The following is a 27,663-nucleotide window of genomic DNA, read 5'->3' on the forward strand; positions in this document are numbered from 1 at the left end:
CTCCAGTCGCCTTCAGCAAACCGCAGCACAAGGGTGGGAGAAGCTGTGCCAGGCTGCAGTCGAGTTACTTGGCGTCTGCTGAAAGCACGGCTCCCTTCCTGTTTAATAATTAATTCAACTTTAAAGCCCCAAGGATCTGGACTCAGCACCAGCTTCACAAAGCGGTACAGAAACAAAATGCTTCCAGAACTGGAGGGGGACAGAGGAAGAAAGAATCTAACATTTCAAGAAACATCACCACATGGGGCCGGGGTGGGGGGTGGGGCTGGGGCTGGGAGGCGGAGAGGAGCAGGGTGGAGAAATTCAAAATTAAATAAATACACACAAAAGCAAGGTTATTCGTCACCATAGGCCCCAGGACGGGGAGGGCACAGGGAGCTAGAAGTCATCTACTTGGGGCGCAGGCTGGGTGCCCACAGGCTCATGGGAAGCCAGTGGCCAATGGGCCCTGTATCTGGAGAAGGAAAGACCCAGGCTCTGTTCATTAGTCAGATCAACACACTAGAAAAGGCATTAAAGGTGGGCCAGTGCCCCTTGCTCCTCCATCAAGCCCCCAGCCTCACGATTCTCTACGAAGGGATGGCCAGGGAGGAAACGTGGACACACACACCCCCACAGCTGAAAAGAGAGAGGAGGGATTTAGTGAATAGCTGCTCAGTGCTGTAAGAACAACGCAGAAACCCAAGCAAGTTAGTAGACTTCAAATTCAGTTACAGAAACTAACACCCGGCATAGCAGCAAACTGCAAAACACATGCTGTTGGGCTCCCTGCACTGGGGCTGGTGATTTTTATAAACCATTCACTTTCTCAAAAGGGGTGAATTCAGGACCGGGGAAAATACACCAAGGATGCTTTAAGGAGGCAGAAGTCATGAACAACTCACCAGATCTCTTAACACACGCAGGTGTGTGGAAGAGCGCTTCCAGAAAGACTGAACCTCAACCTGGGAATCCAGTGCCCAACCACACGGACTGAGCCGCTGTGTGTGGGACATCTCAGGATCCTAAAGCATCTGAGAGAGGGGACTCCAGTAAGGAACAGATTAAATGAAACAAAGGCCTGGCTGGCCAAGGAAAAGAGGAAAGCAGGTTAAGCACCAAATTGTATTTATTTTTCCCTCATTATTATTATAAAGAAGACACGGCATAGAAACTCCCCATATCCACTGAGACTCCAGTAGGATATTTTGAAAAAGACATTCATGTAATTAAAGGGTTGATTTCAACAAATACTGGCCTGAATATTTTCCCCAGTCCATAAAAAAGGGGATAATACTCTACAATTATCAAAACGATGTGGATTTTCTTTATACTTTACTTTCTGCACAAATCAGTTACACAATGTTTAAAGACACCTCCTCCACATGTGCTTCCTCCCACGTCAGACCGATGGCATTGCCTTGAAAACAGCTCGAGTGTCTTTGAAAAATAAGCCTGCCTTCCTCGAAACTGTGCCAACCCGAGTTTGAAACCAGTTTCCGGTTACTAAACCATTTCAGAATCAGAAAGTCAATTTATCTTCTCTAGTTTTGAGTCAGTGAATGTTCAGCTGGAGTTTTTATCTTTTAATTCCAGGTTCAGATTTGAGCTGATGTCCCTGTTTTCTTCCCAAGCTCATAGCACTTTGGGTCTGTGAGGGAGCCTACCCCACGCCAGTGACTGAATCATCCTGTACCTTAGTTTCCTGGCCTGTGAAATGGGAACCATCTTTGTTCTGAGCTCACCAGTCTGTGATAAGATTTGTGGCCTGATGAGAGGAGCCTGGCGGGCTACAGTCCACAGAATCGCAAAGAGTCAGAGCAGAAGACAAGCGGCTTGGCACGCATGCATGCTCACGGGCCACACAACACGGCACCCTTCAAGTTCAAGAGTACAGCCCCTTCTGAGGTGCCCGTGACCCCTCCCTCAGCTACCCTCCCTGGGGGCAGTTATTGAGCCCACTCAGCCCACTTGCTGAGTTCCTGGGTGCCCCTGTCGCTTTACAGAATAGATGCGTTTTAAAGGCTTGTAAATTGATTTTCTGTAAAGCCAATCGTATTTCCAGGACCGAGGGAGCTTTTTATTTCAAGGAATGTCCATGGTGAATCCTTTCTGAAAGCAGTAGATTCCTCCGTGGCGAGGGCAGTTAGCTTATCAGCTTATCTTTTTTCTTTTCTCTTTAAAAATAAATCCAGATAGTTACATGAGGCAGGTGGTCTCGTGGAAAGAACGCCGATCGTGAGACAAGCCAGCTCCCGGGTTGGCCCAGCCACTCACGGTGCAAACCCGGGCAAGTTACAGACCAGCTGCCACTGCAGCTGAGGGAGGGGCTCACAGACTTCCAGGGGCGCCAAGATTCTGCTGCGTAGATGGAGCCCAAGGCGGCGAGGCTTGTTTCTGGGGAGGTGGAGAACTTTCGACACTCATAGTTCCTGCTGTAACAGAGCTGTGTGTTAAATTAAGTGGGCCCAGGGTTTGCAGGGCCCATCCGGCTCCATGACACTGATTCTGTGTGAATCTGGACTCACGGACGTCCGAGTCAGTGCCCCAGTGTCCGACCCCATTCACTAAATGTCGCCTGTTCACGCCTGCCCACTTACCCATTCAGAGCAACTCACAGGAACTGGTGGGGGTCAGGTCATTCGGAACGGACCACCTGTGGATGTGAACATGCCCTAAAAGGGAAGGGAAGGTGACTCTGTGATCAAAAGAATAGACATGCAGCTTAAGTCTGGGTGGCCAACGTACTTTCTGGGGGCAGGTGTATTCTATTCAAAATTCCACACGAGCTTAAAATGCCCTGTTGGAAATTCCAGGATATGAGGACTATGAAGGAAACAGCACAGCCCTCCTAGCACCAAGTCCCCTTCCCAGGACCCTACCTCCCCAAGGTTTGCAAGGCAGCGTCCCTTTCGTAGAGGTGGCCTGTGGCCCCCAGAGTCTCACGGGGCAGGACTCTCACCTCAGTGTTCTCATCTGAAGACTAGGGGTGACACCCTCATGGTGGGTACACAACCGATGTGTGCAGACCCCTTAGTAACTATACCCAGCACCCGCAGAGTCCTCAGCTGGTGTGGGCCATTGTGATGACAACAGCAGCTGGATTTAACCAAAGAGCCCATTATCAGAATTACGCAGCAAGTACTGCCAAACTGAGGTATCTTAGTCCCTTTGCTGGGGCTTCCCTGGTGGTGCAGCAGTAAAGAATCTGCCTGCCAATGCAGGGGACACAGGTCCGATCCCTGGGTCGGGAAGATCCCCTGGCGAAGGAAGTGGCAGTCCACTCCAGTATTCTTGCCTGGGGAACCCCGTGGACAGAGGAGCCTGGTGGGCTGCAGTCCACAGGGTATTGTATTCAACTGAGTGGCTGAACAACAGCAATATTGATTTACTAGAGCCGCCATGACACGTTACCACAGACTGGGGGGCTTAAACCACAGAAACGTGTGTCTTCACCCTTCTGAAGGCCAAGAGTCCCAGACCAGGTGCAGACAGAGCTGGTTCTCCTAAGCCGTCTTCTCCCTGTGTCTCCACAGGGTTGTCCCTCTGGGCCTGTCTGCGTCCCTGCCTCTTCCTATAAGGACATCAGCCACGTTGGATGAGAGCCCACCCTAGTGACTTCAGGGTGCTCACTCGGTAGTGCCCAGCTCTTTTGTGATCCCATGGACCGCGGCAGGCCGGGCTCCCCTCACCTGAGTAGCACGTAATTCCATTAGCTATTGGTCACCACATGGCTCGCGCAGGAAGCTTTCAAAGAAAATTAAAGTAAGGGAAGGAAAAAAGATCTGGCACTGGTTATTAACTCCACCTCAGGGTGACTTCTCTTCAGGGCCAATTAAATAGCGGCTCTGGGCTGTTAAGTTTACTGGTTTGCTTGTAGGTGCCACATCTTCGTCAAGGACAGCCGAGGCCCAGATCTGCTTCGGTTTCACGCGATGAAGCCAGGGCTCTCTCTGCAAACCCAAGTTTTATGTGAAATTGTAGGTGTGGCCACCCATGTGTGTGCTGACCTTCCTTCTTTAAGAAACAACTTTTGCATTACCAGGTAAATGCCCTTTTGGTAGAATTTCCATGGAACACTGGTGACATCCTGTGGTCAGCGGTGTTTAAGGCAGCCAGTGTTTCTCAGGAACTATCTCAGGGAAGAAAGAAAATGCCCCCACATAAATCCTAGTTTGTTTTGTAAAACCAAGAAGAAAAAAAGTCTATCCTGATTCCTAATTATTTGTACAATGCAGACGTCTCCTTTTTTGAGTTAATGCAGTTTTCCCATGAATGTGGACAAAAGCAAATCCTGGAATGAGTATCTTTGGTCAGAAGTATGAGGCAGACAGAAATTACAGCTTCATCCAAACAGAGGATGTGTGCCATGATGTCGGTGTCCACCCAACACCACCCCCGCCATCGTACCTGGTTCCCACCACCTGCTACTTAATTCTCTTCGTCTTGGCTCTGAATCCAGAACTTGCAGGAGACAACCTTCTGCAAAAGAGCACACAGCATGGCATAAAGGGAAAACAGTGGGTATTTTGGCATTTTTACATCCGTGACAATAAATTGAAGCCATTTAGTTGTAAATGTGATATTACACTTGATGGTTTCCCCTGGCAGAGTGCTGAGCGGCCCATATTGAACACAGGCAGAGAAGTGGGTCTCAGGGAGCAGAGCCCATTGCCAGAGCAACCCACCAAAGGGGCTCGTAAAAGCATTTGTTGGTCGTTTAGAATCACCGCTCAGCTCCACCTTCCCGGTGCCGGGGGCAGCCCCTGCTTGGAGGAAGTCGTGCTGGAGCAGGTGATGGAGTTTATGTTGTTCTTCTGTTTATTAAAAACGGATGGGAGCGCTTGACAGAAAAATCAAACTCTGGTCACGGCTCATTAATCCCTGTTGTATCTGTCAGGGGTGTGAGTCGGCTCCACTGCACCTCTGGAAGGGGTTCACAGCTGAGCTCTGGTGCTCTCTCTCATTTTGAGTGGAAAGGGGTGCCAATTACCTGGAAGGGGAGAGAGCAAGAGGCTATTTTTAACCTACTAGCTTTGGTGGACAGTAAGTTTAAGCGACTTGGTTTAAGAGAAAAAGGATTATGGTGGAGAGTTTTATTGCCGGTATTTGTCACAAAGAAGAAGGAAGGTAAAAAGGGATGTGGCATAGAGTCTACTATTATGGCTCTTTTATGAAAAGCACGCCTCTCGGAGACAGATCTTCGGGCAAATCCTGCAGACTCCTGACATCACATGCGGTCACAGAAACACAGCCCTGCAGGAAGTCATCCTGAGGTACCAGCCTCCTCCCCAGAGATGGAGATGAGACCTTTTACAGCAAGCCAGAGGAATAGACCAGTCCCTCTATTGGGAACAATGACCCGCTTAAGAGAATGTATGTTGAGAGCCTTCCTTCTGTGCCCAACTCAGCCTTACTGGTTAGAAAGACCACAGGATGGGGAGACCACTGATTTTCCTGTTGATTTGGGGTTTGGGTTTGAAGTCTCCTAGAGCCTTGGATTCCTTGTCTATATGAGAAATAAAGGCAATAATTTAGTGTCTGCCCCATGGGATGTCGGAGGGATTAAATGAGATAATGTGTCAATCATTCAAGCAGAGCACCTGGACCCTGGGAAACCTGCAGTAGAAGTTACTCTCAAAACGGTTTCTCAGTTCAGTTCAGTTGCTCAGTCATGTCAGACTCTTTGCAACCTCATGGACCACAGCACGCCAGGGGTTTCCCTGTCCATCACCAACTCCCAGAGCTTACTCAAACTCATGTCCATCGCATCAGTGATGCCATCCAACCATCTCATCCTCTGTCATCCCCTTCTCTTCCCACCTTCAATCTTTCCTAGCATCAGGGTCTTTTCAAATGAGTCGGTTCTTCACATCAGGTGGCCAAAGTATTGGAGTTTCAGCTTCAGCATCAGTCCTTCCAATGAATATTCAGGACTGATTTCCTTTAAGATGGACTGGTTGGATCTCCTTGCAATCCAAGGGACTGTCAAGAATCTTCTCCAACACCACAGTTCAAAAGCATCAATTCTTGGGCACTCAGCTTTCTTTATAGTCCAACTCTCACATCCATACATGACTACTGGAAAAACCATAGACTTGACTAGACAAAACTTTGTTGGCTAAGTAATGTCTCTGCTTTTTAATATGCTGTCTAGGTTGGTCATGGTTTTCTTCCAAGGTTACTAGTAAGCTCTAATTAGAAATGGTACATGTACCTTCATAGCAGCACAATTCATAATAGCCAAGACATGGGAACAACTTAAATGTCCATTGACAGATTAATGGATAAAGAAGATGTTGCATGTGTATACAATGGAATACCACTCAGCCATAAAAAAGAATGAAACAATGCCACTTGTAGCAACATGCATGGGCCTAGAGATTATCATGCTAATTATGAAGTAAGTCAGAGAAAGACAAATACATGATATTGTTTATAGTGAAAGTGAGAGTCACTCAGTCATGTCTGACTTTTTGTGACCCCGTAGACTAAACAGTCCATGGAATTCTCCAACCCAGAATACTGGAGTGAGCAGTCTTTCCCTTCTCCAGGGGATCTTCCCGACCCAGAGATCGAACCCAGGTTTCCTGCATTGCAGGCAGATTTTTTACCAGCTGAGCCATAAGGGAAGTCCAAGAATACTGTAGTGGGTAGTCTATCCTTTCTTCAGTGGATCTTCCCAACCCGGGAATCAAACTGGGGTCTCCTGCATTGCAGGCGGGTTCTTTACCAGCTGAGCTATCAGGGAAGTCCATTGAGTATATATGAAATGTAGAATATGACAAAAATTAGCTTATTGACAAAACAGACTTACAGATATAGAAAATAAACTTATGTTTACCAAAGCGAAACCAGAGGGGAAAGGGAGGATAAATTAGGAGACTGGGATTAACAGATACACTCTACTATGTATAAAATAGATAACCAACAAAGCCCTACTGTATAGCACAGGGAACTCTGCTCAATACCTTGTTGTAACTTATAGCATAAAAGAATCTGAAAAAGAATAAATATGTATATATATATATATGTATATGTATAACGGAACTACTTTGCTGTACACCGGAAACTCATACAACATTGTAAATCAACTTGACTCCGCTTAAAAACTAGTGACCCATCACCATCTTCAAGGTCATCACTATTTGCTCCAGGGTGTGCTTGCTCCACAGAGTTCCTCAGGGATAGGCCATGGGAATGTGAAGTGAAGAAGAGAAGAAAGGATGCAGAAAGGTCCAGATGGGTCAACTTCTTCCACTGATGGAGGCGACTGTGTAACTAATGATTATGAGCTCCATTCTGGGCTGGGGGCTATGAGTGATAAATAGGAGTTTTAAGTGTAGTGTCTGTATTCAATAAATTTAAATTTAGTCCAAATTAGTGGACACAAGAAGTTTTCTGGGAAGGCAGCCTTAGGTCAACAGCTTTAGAGCAAGGAGGTGAACCTTGGAAGGAGGCTGGTGCTGGGCAGAGGGAGGTGCTACACTGATTCTGGTCACAGCAGGAGCCATACCTCCCACCTGCTACATCCTCTGGAGCCGGGGATTAGCTGGAACCATACCCCTAAGGGTCTCCAGGGGGGCCCAGCCCCTCCTCGTGCATTTCCAGTTCTTCTTAAGTTTGGTTTTTGTTTATGAAACATGCCTACAAAGGTCCATATAGTCAAAGCTATGGTTTTTTCCAGCAATCCTATAGGAATGTGAGAGCTGGACCATAAAGAACAAGACTTAGCAACTGAACAGTAACAACAACAACAACTTCCAAGTACAGGGCCCAGGGGCCTGGGGCCAAGACAGCATGGTGTTTATACAGGAAGGAACCTGAGGAAACCTGACCTGCATCCTTGGAAATCTCTCCTTGGCAAAGACGAACAAAACTATTCCAAGGCATGCTCTCCATGGGAAATTTCATCCTGCTGATCTTGTTGGAACCTGTTCATTCCAACAATCAAGATTTGGGAGTCTAATTAGCCCTGTGGCTTTTGTTTATGTTAGAACTCAAATCTGTTTACCCCCTCCCTCCACCGACCCCTTGCTCAGCAGGAGCTCAGGAATCTGAGGGCCACAGGCGGGCTGCACTGTCGCAATGTCATAAAGCAGTGTCCCACTCTGAGTTGAATTTTCAATGTTTATTAGCATTTCTTATTTGCCCACAGCCTGAATTTTTTTAGACATCATTTGCATGATAGAATTAATCAAAGAATGAAATGCAGTAGGGACTGGAGTCAATGGGTGACAGGAAAGGCAGCATTATTAGGACAGAAAAGAGATGGAACAGATGCTGTCTCCGCAACTCCATGTACAAATGGCCTATATGAGGACACCCGGATCCGGGGCGGGACAAGGACCCTCTGAAGAGTGAGCCATGTGTGCCCTGCGTCCAAGTGAGTTTTCAAGGCACTTCCAAGCTAAATGTTTTCGGCGAGGCTCTGGGTCTGAGTTGGGCCAACATCTCCATGCAGAGACATCACTTTGCTGACAAAGGTCCGTACAGTCAAAGCTATGGTTTTCCAGTAGTCATGTACAGATATGAGAGTTGGACTATAAAGAAGGCTGAGCATCAAAGAATTGATGCTTTCAAATTGTGGTTCTGGAGAAGATCTGCAAGGAGATCAAATCAGTCAATTCTAAAGGAAATGCACCCTGAATATTCATTGGAAGGACAGATGCTGAAGCTCCAATACTTTGACCACCTGATGTGAATAGCCAACTCATTGGAAAAGACCCTGATGCTGGTAAAGATTGAGGGCAGGAAGAGAAGGGAGCGACAGAAGATGAGATGGTTGGACAGAGTTACCGACTCAATACACACGAATTTGAGCAAACTCTGGGAGGGAGTGAAGGACAGAGAAGCCTGGCATGCTGCAGTCCATGGGGTCACAAAGAATCAGACACAACTTAGCGACTAAACAACAACAGCAACAAACTCTGGGATCAGAGAGCAATACAATTAAATGGGTTGACACACAATAGCTTAGTCATCAGCACATGTACTGAGACTTTAAAAATAAAGTTGACACCAGAAACCTCCCCCACCCCAGCCAACATTTAAAAACCACATCACTAAAAGACATTCCTTTGGGAAAATGTTTTGAATTTAACCGCTTGCTTTTTATATGAAGCTATTGCCTTGGTACTAGAAGATAAAAAAAAAAAAAGTGTTACGTTATTATTGGAAACCCTGCATTCAAGTAATGCAAATCTGTCTTCAAGTTCATTTAACAAAGTGACATTTAAATTACTAAGAAGAATGGAATAAACTCTATGTTATTTGCAGTCTCCCAATACACTGGGATGAAATTGTCCTGGGATCAGCAACTGATTAAGCTGATTATATACCTCATACGTGGAGGATGTGGTTTTCAACCGGCCACAATCAAAATACAATTTACTTCTGTTAGTGCAATAATGTAGATGCCATAAAAGGCATCTCCTGGTAAGAGTTTTTCATTTACATTTCTCCTACCATTAGGGGAATTTTCACAGCTCTGCTGCCTTCTCCCTGCCTTGAACTCCAAGTTCTCACTGTAGAATCTGGGCGGCTTCTCTGGGTTAACACAGTAAGGGAAGCTGGCAGGAGGCAGGAGCTAAGTTGTGGGCTCTGGAAAGCCACACACACACACACCTGCTAGCCTGCAAAAGGGTGCAAAGGGCGAGTAGCTCCCGGAAAGGTGATGAGGGAAAAGGTGCAAGCCAAGAAAGAGCTCAAGCGGGGCCCGGTGGAAATGGATCCACCATCCAAGAGCTGTGTGCTTTATGTTATGAATATTTCACTTCTTATTCTCAGAGATTCCAGTGAACACAGATGCTGTGGAGAATATTTTACAGTAGATAAGGATTACATTTCCATGCATACACATAATGAAAAAAATACCACCTATATCCACGAGAGTCTTCCTTACCTTGACAAGGACCATTTCTCCAGTTCTCTGAGTGGCAGGATGACTATACTTCCAAAAAGAAGAGTTCACAGTGCATGAACTTAAGGTTCTTACCAAGGAAGGGTTATCCCTTGGTGGTCCAGTGGTTAGGACCCTGTGCTCTCATTGCCAAGGGCCTAGGTTCCATCCCTGGTCAGGAAACTAAAGTCTCATAAGGTGCGTGGTGCAGCCAAAAATAAAATAAAAAAAAAAAAAAAAACCTTTAAAAAAAAAAACAGTGCGGATAGAAATCACACTTAATAGTAATGAGTATTAAGCTAGTAACCATCTTTCCAGCAAGAATTAGAAGCAGATTCCTCTGAGGACCACAGTCAGATTGTAAGTCTTAAACGGAACATTGTCTGTGATGTGAGCAAGTTTCCCTGTGAGAAATCTGGCCGTGTGACTGCTGTGGTCCCCCCTCATACAGCAGAGATGGTGGCGGAATTCATCAGACCTAGAAACAGAGAAAGAAAATGCCACCATGAAACCACCAGGAAATGGGAATGTTTGGAGCAGCCACATCAAACAGGTTGGCCCTTTTCACTCTGGCCAGTTGTAAGTGGTTGGGCGCTCTCTCTTTTAATTTTTTTTTTTTTTTTTTTTTTTTTTACTGTGATGCAGGCTTTTGCTGCAAGCGGGCTTTCTCTAATTGTGGTGAGCGGGGCTGCTCTCTACTCGCGGGCTTCTCACGGTGGTGGCTTCTTTTGCTGCACAGCACAGGCTCCAGGGCTTCAGTAGTGGGCTTCAGTAGTTGCAGTGTGTGGACTTCGTTGCTCCTTGGGATGTGGAAAGACTCTTCCCGGACCAGGGACTGAATCCATGTCCCCTGCACTGCCAGGAGGATTCTCAACCACCGGACCACGAGGGAAGTCCTGAGCTTTCTTTTTCAGATTCAAATGTTTAAGGCAGAGAAATGTAATCTAAGTGGAGCATCTCACTTGGAATTTCTGTAAGCACCTTTCTTTCAAAGCCTTTTGGTCTCATTAAGCTCCGTTGAACTCCATGCAGGAAGCAGAGGCAAAGAGGAAACCCGAAGTTCTCCCCAGGCCATCTGATTCCATGCTGAGTTGGAGGCAGGGTCCAGGGCTTTCCACCTTTAAGCAAACACCTAGGTCACATCCACACACCTGTGTCCCCAGTTCTGTGCATTTGGCAGAAAGAAAGCCAGCATTTAGAGCTGAGCCCAGGATAAGCCTGAGTGGTACAGAGGCTGGTTAATTCCTCATTCTCCAATTGAAAAGAATTTTTAAAGGATTTTTTATTAGGAGGATTCTCGTTTTAAAGAGGTACTTCAGGAAGTCATCAACTGTTTTATTGTCAAGACGAGATCAGCACTACTTCTCAGACTGTGTAAACTTGAGTATCCTGGCCAAGAGCAGGAGGATGCAGCATTTCAGAACAAATTGATGGGAAAGGGGGTTTTATAGCAAAAACCCGCAAGACTTGCTGATCAGGAGAGAACACATACTGATCAAGCAGATGAGATAAGAGGTAAATTGTATCGACATCAGTTTTTCTTATTACTTGGCAAATGAGACAGAGAAAGGAGAGAAAGAGAAAAAAAGAACGGGGAGGCAAAAATACCCTATTGCCTTCAGTATAAACCACACATGCATGGCTCAGAATCATTGTATTCATTCCCTTTACTGATGATTTAAATTTCCTGTGTGCGTGTGTGCTAAGTCTCTTCAGTCGTGTCCGACTCTTTGTGACCCTATGGACCGTAGCCCGCCAGGCTCCTCTGTCCATGGGATTCTCCAGGCAAGAATACTGGAGTGGGTTGCCATGCCCTTCTCCAGGGGATCTTCCCGACCCAGGGATTGAAGCCGCTTCTCTGATATTTCCTGCATTGGCAAGCGGGTTCTTTACCACTAGTGCCACCTGGGAAGCTCTTAAATTTCCTACAGATTTCTAAAATATGTCAAAATATTGAGACCCAGGATTTAGGCTCTTATGATGTTTAGTTATCACTAAAGCTGGCCCTTCAGGGTGGAGTCAGACACCTGTGTGAACCCAGGGGCCACAATAAATTCACCACCATGTCCCCCACTGACGCTTTAGCCACATCAAAGTGAAAAGAAAACAAGCTTTCCTCCTTTTTTATTTTATTGAAGTATAGTTGATTTACAATGTTGTGTTTAATTTCTGCTCTGTAGCAAAGTGACTCAGCTATACATATATACACTCTTCTCATATTCTTTTCCATTATGGTTTATTCAAGTCATTTAGGCTTGTTTCCTCCGGGAAGGGCATAGTTTCTCTGAAAATGAGCAGAAGGATTCAGAACCACGTCATACGACAGGTAGGTGACACACGCTGAGATTGGAGGCAATGTAATGCACAGAATGGTCTCCAGAACTAGCCTCGCAGGTGGAGCTTGGCCCTAAAAGGGCTATAATCCCAAATAAACAGCAACCAACATGTAGCCTGAATGCAGTCAAGTCTTCTAGCCCTGTATGATTATCCTGTTCTTTAATAGGTAAATTAAAATGACTACTGGAAGATGTGGTACATATATATGATGGAATATCACTCAGCCATTAAAAGGATGAAATAATGCCATTTGTAGCAACATGGATAGATCTAGGGATTGTCATACTAAGTAAACTAAGTCAGACAGAGAAATATCATATGACATTCCTGAAATGTGGAATCTAAAAAAAAAATACTACAAATGAACTTATTTACAAAACAGAAAAGACAGGACACTGAAAGAGGAACTCCCCAGGTCGGTAGGTGCCCAATATGCTACTGGAGATCAGTGGAGAAATAACTCCAGAAAGAATGAAGAGATGGAGCCAAAGCAAAAACAACACCTGGTTATGGATATGACTGGTGATGGAAGCAAAACCCTGATGCTGTAAAGAGCAATATTGCATAGGAACCTGGAATGTTAGGTCCATGAATCAAGGCACATTGAAAGTACTCAGACAGGAGATGGCAAGAGTGAATATTGACATTTTAGGAATCAGCGAACTAAAATGGACTGGAATGGGTGAATTTAACTCAGGTGACCATTATATCTACTACTGTGGGCAAGAGTCCCTTAGAAGAAATGGAGTAGCCATCATAGTCAACAAAAGAGTCTGAAATGATTTGACTTCATTTCAGAGTCTGAATTGCAGTACTTGGATGCAATCTCAAAAATGACAGAATGATCTCTGTTCGTTTCCAAGGCAAACCATTCAATATCACAGTAATCCATGTCTATGGCCCAACCACTAATGCTGAAGAAGCTGAACGGTCCTATGAAGACCTACAAGACCTTCTAGAACTAACACCCAAAAAAGGGCACCCCCAAAAATGTCCTTTTCATTATAGTGGACTGGAATGCAAAAGTAGGAAGTCAAGTAACACCTGGAAAACAGGCAAATTTGGCCTTGGAGTACGGAATGAAGCAGCAGCAGCACTGCTGCTGCTGCTGAGTCACTTCAGTCGTGTCCGACTCTGTGCGACCTCAGAGACGGCAGCCCACCAGGCTCCCCCACCCCTGGGATTCTCCAGGCAAGAACACTGGAGTGGGTTGTCATTTCCTTCTCCAATGCATGAAAGTGAAGTCGTGTCCAACTCCTAGCGACCCCATGGACTGCAACCTACCAAGCCCCTCTGTCCATGGGATTTTCCAGGCAAGAGTACTGGAGTGGGGTGCCATTGCCTTCTCCGGAATGAAGCAGAGCAAAGGCTAATAGAGTTTTGCCAAAAGAATGCACTGGTCATAGCAAACAACCTCTTCCAACAACACAAGAGAAGACTCTACACATGGACATCACCAGATGGTCAACACCAGAATCAAATTGATTATATTCTTTGCAGTGAAAGATGGAGAAGCTCTATACAGTCAGCAAAAACAAGACCGGGAGCTGACTGTGGCTCAGATCATGGACTCCTTATTGCCAAATTCAGACTTATATTGAAGAAAGTAGGGAAAACCACTAGACCATTCAGGTATGACCTAAATCAGATCCCTAACAATTATACAGTGGAAGTGAGAAATAGATTCAAGGGATTAGATCTGATAGACAGAGTGCCTGAAGAGCTATGGATGAGAGGTTCATGACATTGTACAAGAGACAGGGATCAAGACCATCCCCAAGAAAAAGAAATGCAAAAAAGCAAAATGGTTGTCTGAGGAGGCCTTACAAATAGCTCTGAAAAGAAGATAAGTGAAAGTCAAAGGAGAAAAGGAAAGATATATCCATTTGAATGCAGAGTTCCAAAGAATAGCAAGGAGAGATAAGAAAGCCTTTCTCAGTGATCAGTGCAAAGAAATAGAGGAAAACAATAGAATGGGAAAGACTAGAGATCTCTTCAAGAAAATTAGATATACCAAGGGAATATTTGATGCAAAGGTGGGCTCGATAAAGGACAGAAATGGTATGGACCTAACAGAAGCCGAAGATACTAAGAAGAGGTAGCAAGAATACACAGAAGAACTGTACAAAAAAGATCTTCATGACCCAGATAATCACGATGGTGTGATCACTCACCTAGAGCCAGACATCCTGGAATGTGAAGTCAAGTGGGCCTTAGGAAGCATCGCTATGAACAAAGCTAGTGGAGGTGATGGAATTCCAGCTGAGCTATTTCAAATCCTAAAAGATGATGCTGTGAAAGTGCTGCACTCAATATGCCAGCAAATTTGGAAAACTCAGCAGTGGGCACAGGACTGGAAAACGTTAGTTTTCATTCCAGTCCCAAAGAAAGGCAATGCCAAAGAATGTTTAAACTACCACACTCATCTCACATGCTAGTAAAGTAATGCTCAAATTCTCCAAGCCAGGCTTCAACACTATGTGAACTGTGAACTTCCAGATGTTCAAGCTGGTTTTAGAAAAGGCAGAGGAACCAGAGATCAAATTGCCAACATCTGTTGGATCATTGAAAAAGCAAGAGAGGTCCAGAAAAACATCTATTTCTGCTTTATTGACTATGCCAAAACCTTTGACTATACGAATCACAACAAACTGTGGGAAACTCTTAAAAGATGGGAATACCAGACCACCTGACCTGTCTCTTGAGAAATCTGTATGCAGGTCAGGAAGCAACAGTTAGAACTGGACATGGAACAACAGATTGGTTCTAAATTGGGAAGGGAGTATGTCAAGCCTGTATATTGTCACCCTGCTTATTTAACTTATATGCAGAGTACACCATGAGAAACACTGGGCTGGATGAAGCACAAGCTGGAATCAAGATTGCCGGGAGAAATATCAATAACCTCAGATATGCAGATGACACCACCTTTATGGCAGAAAGCGAAGAAGAACTTAAAGAGCCTTTTGATGAAAGTGAAAGAGAAGAGTGAAAAAGTTGGCTTAAAATTCAACATTCAGAAAACTAAGATCATGGCATCCAGTCCCATCACTTCGGCAAATAGATGAGGAAAGAGTAGAAACAGTGACAGACTTTATTTTCTTGGGCTCCAAAATCACTGCAGATGGTGACTGCAGTCATGAAATTAAAAGACTTTTCTTCCTTGGAAGAAAAGTTATGACCAACGTAGACAGCATATTAAAAAGCAGAGACAATACTTTGCCAACAAAGGTCCATGTAGTCAAAGCGATGGTTTTTCCAGTAGTCATGTATGGATGTGAAAGTTGGACTATATAGAAAGCTGAGCACCGAAGAATTGGTGCTTTTGAACTGTGGTGTTGGAGAAGACTCTTGAAAGTCCCTTGGACTACAAGGAGATCCAACCAGTCCATCCTAAAGGAAATCAGTCCTGAATATTCACTGGAAGGACTCATGTTGAAGCTGAAACTCCAATACTTTGGCCACTTTATTCAAAGAACTGACTCATTTGAAAAGACCCTGATGCTGGGAAAGATTGATGGTGGGAAGAGAAGGGGATGACAGAGGATGAGATGGTTGGATGGCATCAACAACTCAATGGACGTGAGTTTGTAAACTCTGGGAGTTGGTGATGGACAGAGAGGCCTGGCATGCTGCGGTCCATGGGGTCACAAAAAGTCTGACACGACTGCGTAACTGAACCGAACAAAACAGAAGCAGACTTAGAGAACAAACTTATGGTTACCAGAGTTAGAGGAGAGTGGGAGGAAGGGATAGTTAGGAAGTTTGGGATGGACATGTACACGCTGCTGTATTTAAAATGGATAACAATAACGTCCTGCTTTATAGCACAGAGAACTCTATTCAATGTTCTGTGGCAGCCTGGATGGAAGCAGGCTTTGGGGGAGGATGGATACATGTATATGTGTGGCTGAGTCCCCTTGCTGTTCACCTGAAAGTATCACAGCTTTGTTAAGCAGCTATACTCCAATACAAAATTAAAAGTTTAAAATTTGGGAAAAAAAATGCTGTCACATAACTTAGTCCAAGAGATTCATTAAAACCCTTGATTCTCTCAAGCCCAGATGAACATATTAGAAAGTGCTTTGTAAACTTCCAGATATATCAGACTAGCAAGGAAATCTAGAGTAGAAAGAATACTTAATTTAGTATCAATACACTATTTTGCAGTGGTTTAACAAAGTTTTTGCAGTGTGCAAATATGGAGGTGGATCTCAGCTTCAGCGTGGACAAGGACCACGCTGGACGACCACAGGGACAAATCTCCTGCCGAAGCCTTTAATCACCAAGCTAACACAATTAGTCCTAAACACCACCTTTCCGCTCACATGTTGAATACATAATAGCACTTTACACGAACTTGAAAATTTCTTTCTCTCAGTTTAAAGTATTTTTTCCTTTCCCAACATTTGTTGATAAAACATGACAACATGCTTACAATAGAGCAGTTCTTTCTCTCCCTCGTATTTTGCAGCCTGAAAACAGAACCGTGATGAGAGTTCCTTGAAATTTCAGAGCAAACTATTGGCAAAGGCAGAAGGAGAAAAAATCCAAAACAAACAAACAAAAATTCCTTTCCACCAGAACACAGCGCCTGCAACCCTCCTCACATCGTTGAAATTCCATCCTGAGCTCAAGTTAACATAAGATTAAGAATTCTCCACTACAGAGAGCTTTGAAAAATGAAGACACATTTCTTACTACATTTGAAAACTTCCTCAAAGCTAGGAATTGTTGTAAAAAAAATGTTTCAGCTCATTTTTCATTTGGGGAGTAGTGGAAAAGGATGACAAATGGATACCATCAGCCACAGACTCAAAAATCTGACTTCTCTTGCTTTTCAGGCTCCAGAGACACATGGATGTGCCCTGTTAATTATGCTTCAACACCTAGGTGAGCAGGTGTGTGTGTGTGTGTGTGTGTGTGTGTGTGTGTGTTCAGTTGCTCAGTCATGTCTGATCTTTGGGACCCTATGGACTGTAGCCTGCTAGGCTCCTCTGTCCATGGGGTGTTCCAGGCAAGAAATACTGGAGTAGTTGTCATTTCTTTCTCCAAGGTGAGCAAAACCCTTATGCAAATAGTCAGCTTTCTTTCTGCTGAAAATAATGTTTACTTTACATTTCAAGTTGAAGAGTAACATGTCAGTTGTATTCACAGCAATAATCATGGTAGAGATTTTTACTTTTTTTTACATTGGAAACATTTTCAAGAGCACAATTACATACTTGTCCCTTATTTGCATGAGGAAGGGCTGTCACTCCAGTCAAAGGAAAGGCATGCTTCCATTCACTGATCTATCCATTCATGTATCTGTTGGGGTCTAGGGTGTGTTCTAGGCTCTAGGGACATAGCAATGGGGAGAAAATGATGGATATTTACAAATCCCATGCCCGTCATTCCAGCTGGGGGAGACAGCCCATGATCAAAACAGATGAATACAGAATTGATTAGAAGGGCATCCTGGGTTGGAGGGGAGTTTGGGGGAGAATGGATACATGTGTATGTCTGGCTGAGCCCCTTCGTTATACACCTGAAACTACCACAATGTTATTAATGGCTATACCTCAGTATAAAATAAAAAGGTGTTTTTTTTTTTTTAAAGTAGATCCGTATTTTTTAAAAAAGCATAAAAAGAAAGAACTGGTAAGAAAGGATAAGTCTCTGAAGAAGAATGAAGTAGAGGAGGAGGATACAGCTGGGGGCTACAATTGAAACAGTATGGAAGGTCCTTAAAAAATTAAAAATAGAATTACCATATGACCCAGCAATCCCACTCCTGGGCAGATATACAGAGAAGGTCATTCCACAAAACACATGTATTGCAATGTTCATTGCACCACTATTTACAATAGCCAGGATTTGGAAGCAACCTAAGTGTTCATTGACAGAGGAATGGATAAAGAAGATGTGGTACACTTATACATGGAATATTACTCAGCCATAAAAAGGAACAAAATTGGGTCATTTGTAGAGAAGTGGATGGACCCAGAGAGTGTCATACTAAGTGAACTAAGTCGAAAAGAGAAAAACAAATATTGTATATTAACACATATCCCCAAAATATGCAAATCAGGATCTCAAAGAGATGTTATAACTCTCAAGTCATAAAAGCCAAGATGTGTAGACCACTTAAATGTGGTCTGATGGATCAATAAACAAAGAAGATGTAGAATATATGCACATACCATCAGTCTTAATAAAGAAAGGAATCCTGCCACATGTGACAATGTGGGTGAACGTTGAGGACACAGTGCTAAATGAAAGAAGCCAGTTATAGAAAGACAAATAGTACGTGATTCCACTTACTGAGCTATTTAAAATAATAACTCCTTAAAGAGGCATTTTAAAAAAATTATAAGCAGCACTTTTGAGGTCATTTAAGATGGCATTATAAATAGTAACATTTTTGAAGTGATCATATGATATCCTCATCGTATACTGTTATGTGGGCTGGTTGGGGTAAATATTATCTACTTGGCTTTATCGTTTTAAGAACAAACTTAGGACTTCCCTGGTGATCCAGTGGCTAAGACTCTGTGCTCCCAATGCAGGGGGTCTGGGTTCCATTCCTGGTCAGGGAACTAGATCCCACATGCTGTAACTTAGAGTTGGTACAGCCAAATAAATAAATAAAAATATTTTTTTTTAAGTACAAGTGTCTGCCTTGGAAGGCAACACAGGGAGCAGACCAGCCGTGCCTCAGAGCTCAGCCCCGCGAATCTGCTTCATGCCCAAATGATGTAAGCACTTCTAGCTAAACCATTATCAGGAATAGAAATGCATGTGCCTGACAGAACATGAGAACCAGTTCAATGCACCAGCTAAATGTTTTATACAGTAAAAGAAGATTTTAATGTGCATACCTAAGAGATGAACCACAGACACAAATACAGATCTGTCCTACCTTCACAAAATACAAAGACAATAATATCAACTATTTAGAACATATCAATACCTGTAACCTGCTCTGAAATTTACACACCATTGTTGCTAATGGTCACCAACACCTGTATTGCTGAAATATTGCCCTGATTATGCAGATCCCTCCAAACTGAGGATCAAGGAGGTTTGTAAGTCACTGGCTAGAAAGTGGCCACGGTGGATTACTGCATCTGACTGCAAAGCCCATGTTTTTTTTTTTTTTTTCCCTTTGTACCTTGATACCTTACTAAAAAAAAGAAAAGAAAGACAGAAAGAAGGGAAGAAAGAAAGAAGGAAAGAAAGAAAGCAAGCAGAGACTTTCTATTCACAAAAATCTTCCTGAGACAAATGAGAATTGTGCATCTAAAGAATAGCACCCAACTTAAAAGAAAATGGATCGAAGAAGTTCAGCATAAGCAGTGTTGAATGTATTCTGCTCATTCTAGCCCAGAAGTCCCAGAAACAGTCATCAACTACAAGCGACATTCAAATACCTTATGAACTCAGTGTGTTGGTATTTGAATGGTTTCCCTCTAAAGTCACTACAAAGTATTACTGTGTTATAGCCAAATGTTTTCTAACAGTTTGCACAATTCTGTCATCTACCCAGGGAAGCAAGTATAGATAGTATTCAGTCTGCAGAGTACCAAAATCTAGATGGAAAGGGTCAAGCTTCCATCACGGCATTATACCACGTTACATGGCTATTTCAGCCATAATGTCAGTTATTATATATTGGCGACGTGCCTAAAGGCTGGTTCAAATCTATAATTTAAGCACATATCATGCTAAATAGTGTTGTTGTGCCATAGCCAAGAGGCACTTGGTACGTGATGCCTTTCCCCTTCCTGAGACACAAAGAAGCTTATTCTGTTCTCCAGTCATAGGTGTGACGTAGGAAAATGCCTCGAAAATTCCACCCACGCATTTGCCTGGGAAAATAACTGATTTTTCTGAGCTATAAAAATGTACTGGCTTTTCCTTCTGAGTGGGTTCATGGAAATGGGTAGAAATGTATCACGTCCAGCTGATACCTTTATGTTCCTGAAACCTTGGAAACATGATGCTGGGAGGGATTGGGGGCAGGAGGAGAAGGGGACGACAGAGGATGAGATGGCTGGATGGCATCACTGACTCGATGGACGTGAGTCTCAGTGAACTCCGGGAGTTGGTGATGGACAGGGAGGCCTGGCGTGCTGCGATTCATGGGGTCGCGAGGAGTCGGACACGACTGAGCGACTTATCTGATCTGATCTGATCTGATCATAAGCCCAAATGCTTATCACACTGTTTTGCATCGAACCTTCACCCATACACAGGAAGATGAGATTAAGTTGACTTCAGTCTATTTGGAACTTTTCAGAAAGTCACTTGCTGTGGATACAAGGTTGGGAAAAGCTCAAATATATTCTTAAACTCAAGCTCAATGACTTTGTGGCAACAAATTTCAGAAATTAAAAAAAAACGATGGATGGCAGATGGCAATCATGCTACATACACTTCCCTTACCCACACGGAGTGTCACACAAACATGAAATATCGTAGCATCTGCACGCAGTATACGTGGTTGAACTTGGACTTGAACTTCATCACAGAATGGCCTTGGTAACAACTTGGGTTTACAGAAAGCCTATTCCATTTCTCCAGAGCCCAAATTAAACAGTCTTAGAGTGTGGGAGGAAACAAAAGGTCTATTTATTATTTGACACTGTGAACCAAAAAGAAAAGACATTAAGCGGCATTAATTGTCCATCTTTCTATTCTCGCTCCCCTCATCCAGAACAGCAGTATCATTATCTGAGCGTTCTTGGTTTTAAGTGGTCAGAGAGACGACATTGATGGCCTCTTGTCCAGACTGGCTTGGCTGGGGCTGGCCCTCCCACTATCTTCTGTCACATGACTTGTTCCCTCTGGAAATTGAGAAAAAGGCATTTAGGTCTTAACGGGTGTGCTGAGTCACTTCAGTTGCATCCAACTCTTTGTGACCCCATGGACTGTAGCCCGCCAGGCTCTTCTGTCCATGGGATGTCCCAGGCAAGAATACTGGAGTGGGTTGCCATTTCCTTTTCCAGGGGATCTTCCTGACCAGGGATTGAACCCGTGTCTCCTGCACTGGCAGGCAGATTCTTAACCACAGAGCCACTAGGGATGCCCAAGACCAGGACCAGAAAACATAGGCTGTCCTAGGAAAGGACCAAAGAGACTCTGATTCCTGACTCACCACTGTCTGCTCCTTCCACTTTGATGAGTGATGGGGATCCGAGCTCAGAGGAGATAGAAGGCTGGTCTCCATTTGCTTGGCCTCCCTACACGAGACTGATTCTCCCCATGAAAGTTCTCCCGTGAGGACAGACTCAATGAGAGGTCCACCCCTGGTCCAGAAGACAGGGTGAAGCCCGAGGCAAGTCAGCGTGTTAGAGGTCAAAGAGAAGAGGTCAAGAAGGAGAATGCAGAACCCTTCCTGGAGTGAGGGACAAGGTCAGGGAAGAAGCAACAGTCAACAAGAACCCTGGAAGACTGAAACAGAACAGAAAGGAATACCTGATGAACTGAGCATCTGAACAAATGCACAGGTGTGGATGTGCGTTCAGGAGGATTTAACAGCAGCATCTGTCCCCAAGGAAGCATGAGCTTTGCTCCAGGGATATTCAGATCTGTAGTCATATGACTCATCAAATACAAAAGTTTATTTTTTAATGTGATCCTGTGTTTGAATGTCCTCACTCTTTGTATGACACTAGTCCTCTTATAGTCTCTGCAATGTAGATGTTGCAAAAACTGCATTAATAGTATCTGTTCCTATAACCGATAGGAACCTAGTCCCTGGGAAAGTTCTTTTTAAGTCCCAATCTTTTCAAGATACTTAAGTGTTTCAGATACTTTCAAGAAAGGGTAAGTACTCCCTTTCACTCTGAAGGTGCTCTCGGAGCTTCCTTTAATTTCTCAAAGCATTATAATATAAAGTTTAGCTTTTTCAATCATGTAAGAATTGCATGTCCATATACAATGCTTGTCATATGTGGGAAGAAGGAGAAACCTCCCACAGGCATGCTGCACTGAACGTCCACCGCTGATATTTTGGTGTTTACTTCAAAGATTTCAAGGCACTCCTTAACATAGTGGTGATTACTGCACATATTCATGTTATTTCTTGCAAAGAGTATTTTTATGTCCATAAAGGTAATTAATTGGACTTCCCTGGTGGCTCAAGGTGACTGGGTTTATTTCCACTTTAAATGGTCAAATGAGGGCTTCCCTAGTGACTCAGTGGTAAAGAATCTGCCTGTCAATGCAGGAGACATGGGTTCGTCCCGGGCTGGGAAAAATCCCACATGCTATGGAGCAACTAAGCCCGACTGCCGTGACTACTGAGCCCACCAACCCTAGAGGCTGCGCTCCACAGCAAGAGGAGCCACCACAGTGAGAAGCCTGCGCACCTTGACTAGAGAAAGCCCATGCAGAAACGCAGACCCAGCACAGCCAAAAATGAAGAAATCAAATTATTTTTTAAAAATTTGGGATTTACATCTGCTCAAGTACAATACAAGAGGTCTATCAGTGCATGGTATCATTAAGAGAGAGTTCTCACATGGACGTTTGATGGCTGAAGGACAAAAATTAAAGCAGTATTACTCACTGCTAGCATTCAATATTATGATAGCATTCAATATTAAAGCACTCAATAGTAACTCTATTAATATGCTCCATTTAAAATCAGCTAATGGACAGTTAAGCATTAGCCAGACCTGTTCTGAACTTAACAAGAATCATCAGCTTCCTGAGAGCCAACTTTGGGCTGGAGGGGTTTTTCAAAGGAAATGTGCATGTCTGATGAATGCTAATTACATGGTTCCAGATCTTCTTTAGCCAATCTGCTGGCAGCTGTTATCCAAGTTATTTTATAAATGTTGGAAACAGCTGTCAACATTCTGAGGGAGAAGCTCTTCAATCAATGAATTGACAGAAATGCAATACTTAGATTTTTCCGAGCAGAAGGCAAGAGAACATAATATACATCTATTTAGTGATGTAGCCAGCAATGAAAGGGAAGGATTGATATCACCACTGTGTTTTCAAGTATTATAGAACATTTTCACGCTCATGGGCATGGAAAAGACATTATGAGATCACACGACGTGGGGGAGACCCGCAAAGTCAAATGGGCTATTTGAGTGTCCTAAGGACACGAAGTGGTGCAATCTTATTTTCCTCCGATAAGAATGCTTCCAGTGGTGTCGAGCAACATTGTAAATCATATTTTAATTAAAATTTTAGTACTTGTTGATGTTATTTGTTTATTGTCTCAATAAAACATTTTTAACAGATGACATCTGGACAGTTTGCTTAATTTCTCTCTCTTTTTTTTCTCTATAAAATTCTTTAGTAAATCTCATTGTCAAAAAAAGGCATTAGACTGACAGCTCTGGAAGATGAAGGCTTTTCTACAGCTTTCGAATCTGTGTGTTTAGAAAGGATCTTATTTGCAGGGTAGGAATGGATACGCAGATGTAGGGAATGGACTTGTGGACACATTGAGGGAAGGAGAGAGTGGGATTAAGGGAGAATGTAGCATCGACATATATACACTATCAGGTGTAAGACAGCTGGTGAGAAGCTGCTGTGTGACATAGGGCACAGCCTGGCATTCTATAATGACCTAGAGGGATAGGGTGTGGCAGAGGAGCGAGGCTTGGGAGTGAGGGGATGTCTGTATAATTATGGCTGATTCACAATGTTGTATGACAGAAACCTACACAACACTGTAAACTTAAAAGAAAAAGCACAGATCATAAAATTAGAAAAGAAAGGAGCTGCCTTTGTGCTGGTATGGCCTCAATTCCAGGTTAGAGAAACGACTGCTTCAGAGAAGGCTCAGGCCACTTTTGACCTTGGTCTAGTATTTGCTTCTTTGCTAAGGCTGCAGGCTTAAGAGCAAAAATGAGCAGTGTTTTCTTGAGCCCCCTGTGTCTAAAATTAGACTGGATCTACTTTGTCTTTCTATTCGCAAGTGGTCCAGCAATGACTCTTGCATCACCGTGACCCACTTAAAAGTAACCCAGTATTTTCTTGCCAAGAAAGAAGGGAAAATGGTGTCTGCTCTGACTTCTCATGGAACCGTGTTTCTACATGGGCATGTCATCATTGGTCCCACGCCAGTAGCCAGTAGACAAGGCATCTAGTTAGGGTGTGTTAGTTTCACAAGTCTGCCTGGTTAAGTTATCCTGGCAGAATACATATACTCATCTCTGCAAATTTGATACTGATGATCAAATATATGACAGTACTTTGCTGTTGATGCTGTTGCCTAATAGGTGGAAATAGCAGTAGTTGTGGCATGGGATCTTTGGGCAGTTTTCAAAAACACAGAATAATCTTTTAACTTTCAAATGAAGAATAAAAATAGAATGTCCTCTTTGGTGACTTTGAGGCCTCGTCAAGCATTGCTGAATAAGTTTGTTCTTTTCCAATTAACATTTCACTCTAAGATTTTCTCTTTCCTTCCTTAACGAACATTTTTGTATGGTTGGTTAGTTACTCTAGGAGGCCACCAAGGAACTGTAGCCTCACTGGGTTCCCAGAAGCAGATCCTGAGACAAGAATGTGTGTGCAAATGATTTATTCAGGAAGTGCTCCCAGGGGGAACCAATCATGAATGGGGTTGCTGGGTGGAGCAAGACGAAAAGAGCAAAAGTAAGCAAGGGTGTGACCTCGGGCAAAGTTCGCTGAAGAGAAGAAACAGGCTGATCCTGCAGGAGAACCAATCTGTGAGTTTTTTGTCACAGTTTATCCCAAATGGAGCAAGAGAGCTGCGTTTTCACTGGGCCCACTGGTAGCTGTTAGCTAAAGATATGGGGGCTTCCCAGGTGGCTCAGCAGTAAAGAACCCACCTGCCATTGCAAGAGACGTGAGTTTGATCCCTGGGTTGGGAAGATTCCCTGGAGGAGGGCATGGCAACCCACTCCAGTATTCTTGCCTGGAAAATCTCATGGACAGAGGAGCCTGGCGGGCTACAGTCTGTGGAACAGCAAAGAGTCAGACACGACTGAAACGACTTAGCACACACGCATGTCTTCTAAAAATTTCTTCAGTCTCCCTTTTCCCTTTTCATTTTCTTCTTTTGAGAGTCAAACATTTAGGGTCTAGGACATTTCGAGAAAAGTCATCATGCTTGCCTGAGGAAACAAATATATGACCTTGTGTTTGCATTTCAGGGTGATTATCAGCACAGAGACAGCCTACAGCAATCAAAAAATAACAGAAGTCTCTCCTTATCAGTGAAGAGGGTGAAAGAAGAGAGTAAAAAGCTGGCTTGAAACTCAACATTCAAAAAACTAAGATCACGGCATCTGGTCAAATCACTTCATGAAACAGTTCACTTCCCCACTAGGTGGAGAAAAAGTGGAAGCACTGACAGATTTTCTTTTCTTGGACTCCAAAATCACTGCAGACATGAAAGAAAAGCTAAGACAAACCCAGGCAGCATATTAAAAAACAGAGACATTACTTTGCCGATAAAGGTCCATATAGTCAAAGCCGTGGTTTTTCCACTAGTCATGTATGGATGTGAGAATTGGACCATAAAGAAGGCTGAGCACCGAAGAATTGATGCTTTTGAACTGTGGTGCTGGAGAAGACTCTTGAGAGTCCCTTGGATAGCAAAGAAATCAAACTAATCAATCCTAAAGAAAATCAACTCTGAATGCTCACTGGAGGGACTCATACTGAAGCTGAAGCTCCAAAACTTTGGCCACCTGATGCAAAGAGCTGACTCATTGGAAAAGACCTTGATGATGGTAAAGATTGAAGGCAGGAGAAGGGAACAGCAGAGGATGAGATGGTTGGATACCATCATCGGCTGCATGGATATGAATCTGAGCTAACTCTGAGAGGTAGTGGCATGCATGCATGCTAAGTTGCTTCAGTCATGTTCAACTCATTGCGACCCTATGGACTGTAGCCCACCAGGCTCCTCTGTCCATGGGACTCTCCAGGAAAGAATACTGGCATATGTTGCAATGCCCTCCTCCAGGGGATCTTCCTGACCCAGGGACTGAACCTGCATCTCATTATGTCTCCTGCATTGGCAGGGTTCTTTTTACCACTAGCCACCTGGGAAGCCACTGGGAGATAGTGGAGGACAGAGGAATCCGTCATGCTACAGGCCATGAGGTCTCAAAGAGTCGGACATGACTTCGCGATTGAACATCAATTCTTTAACAGTAATTACTTTGAGAGTAAGTGGATTAAACTCTCCAATCAAAAGACAGAGATTGAAGGACGCACAGTTTAGAGACCATTAACTTGCTGTGGCCCCCTTTATCTGGCAAAGCAATAAAACTATTCTAAAAAAAAAAAAAAAGACAGATTGGCAGAATGGATAAACACATGACCCAACTATATACTATCTACCCAATTCAAGAGGATCACTTTAGATGAAAGATGATAATAGATTGGAGACAAAAGGTGGAAGAAGATATTCCATGCAAATAGTAACTACATAGTAGTTATCAATATTTAGGGCAGTATTCATAATAGCTAAAATGAAGAGGCAACCAAGCAGCCACTGACAGATGAATGGATGAGAAAAGTAATATACAATTCAGCCTTCAAAAAGGAAATTCTGACATATGTCATAACATGGATGAGCTTTGAGGCTATCATGTTAAGTGAGGGGTGTGTGTGTGTGCTCAGTCATGTCTGACTCTGTGACCCCATGGACTGTAGCCCTCTAGGCTCTTCTGTTCATGGGATTTCCCAGGCCAGAATAACGGAGTGGGTAGCCATTTCCTTCTCCAGGAGATCTTCCCGACCCAGAGACCGAACCCAAGTCTCTTGCATATTCTGCATTGCAGGCAGATTCTTTACCACTATGCCATCTGTAAGCCAGTCATAAAAAGACGCGTCCTGTGTGATTCCACTTACCTGAGGTTCCTTGAGGTTCAGATTCATAAAGAAAAAATTAATAAGATAGTGGTTGTCAGGAGGTGGGGAGGAGAAGGGATGAAGAGTTACTGTTTTGTGAGTTCAGAGTTTCAGTTTTGCAAGATAAATTTTAAGTTGTGTTTATTTTGCCACAAAAAGAAAGAGAGAGAAAAAGTTTACAGGATGAGAACAATAAGGCACTGAAGGACAATGGCAGGGAAGTGATGGAAGAAATGTCTCAGCAGGATGTCCCTGCTGGGTCAATGCACAGGAATCTGCGTGCCAATACAGGGGACACGGGTTCCATCCCTGGTCTAGGAAGACCCCACATGTGGTGGAGCCACTAAGCCTGTGCACCACAAAGCTGAGTCCACGCTCTATAGAGCCCATGTTCCTCAACAAGAGAAGCTGTCGCAGTGAGAAGCCTGCACACCATAATGAGAAATAGCCCCCACAAGCAGCAACGAAGACCCAGCACAGCCAAAAATAAATAAAGCATTTTAAAAAGAGTAAAAGAAACATTCAGCCAGTTGTTTTCTGAATCCTTGCTGACTCACTCTTACCCTGAATTTGGAGAATAAGCTTGACTCCCTGGCCAAAGG

Source organism: Bos javanicus, chromosome 11 (genome assembly GCF_032452875.1).
Source record: "Bos javanicus breed banteng chromosome 11, ARS-OSU_banteng_1.0, whole genome shotgun sequence".
NCBI lineage: Eukaryota > Metazoa > Chordata > Mammalia > Artiodactyla > Bovidae > Bos > Bos javanicus.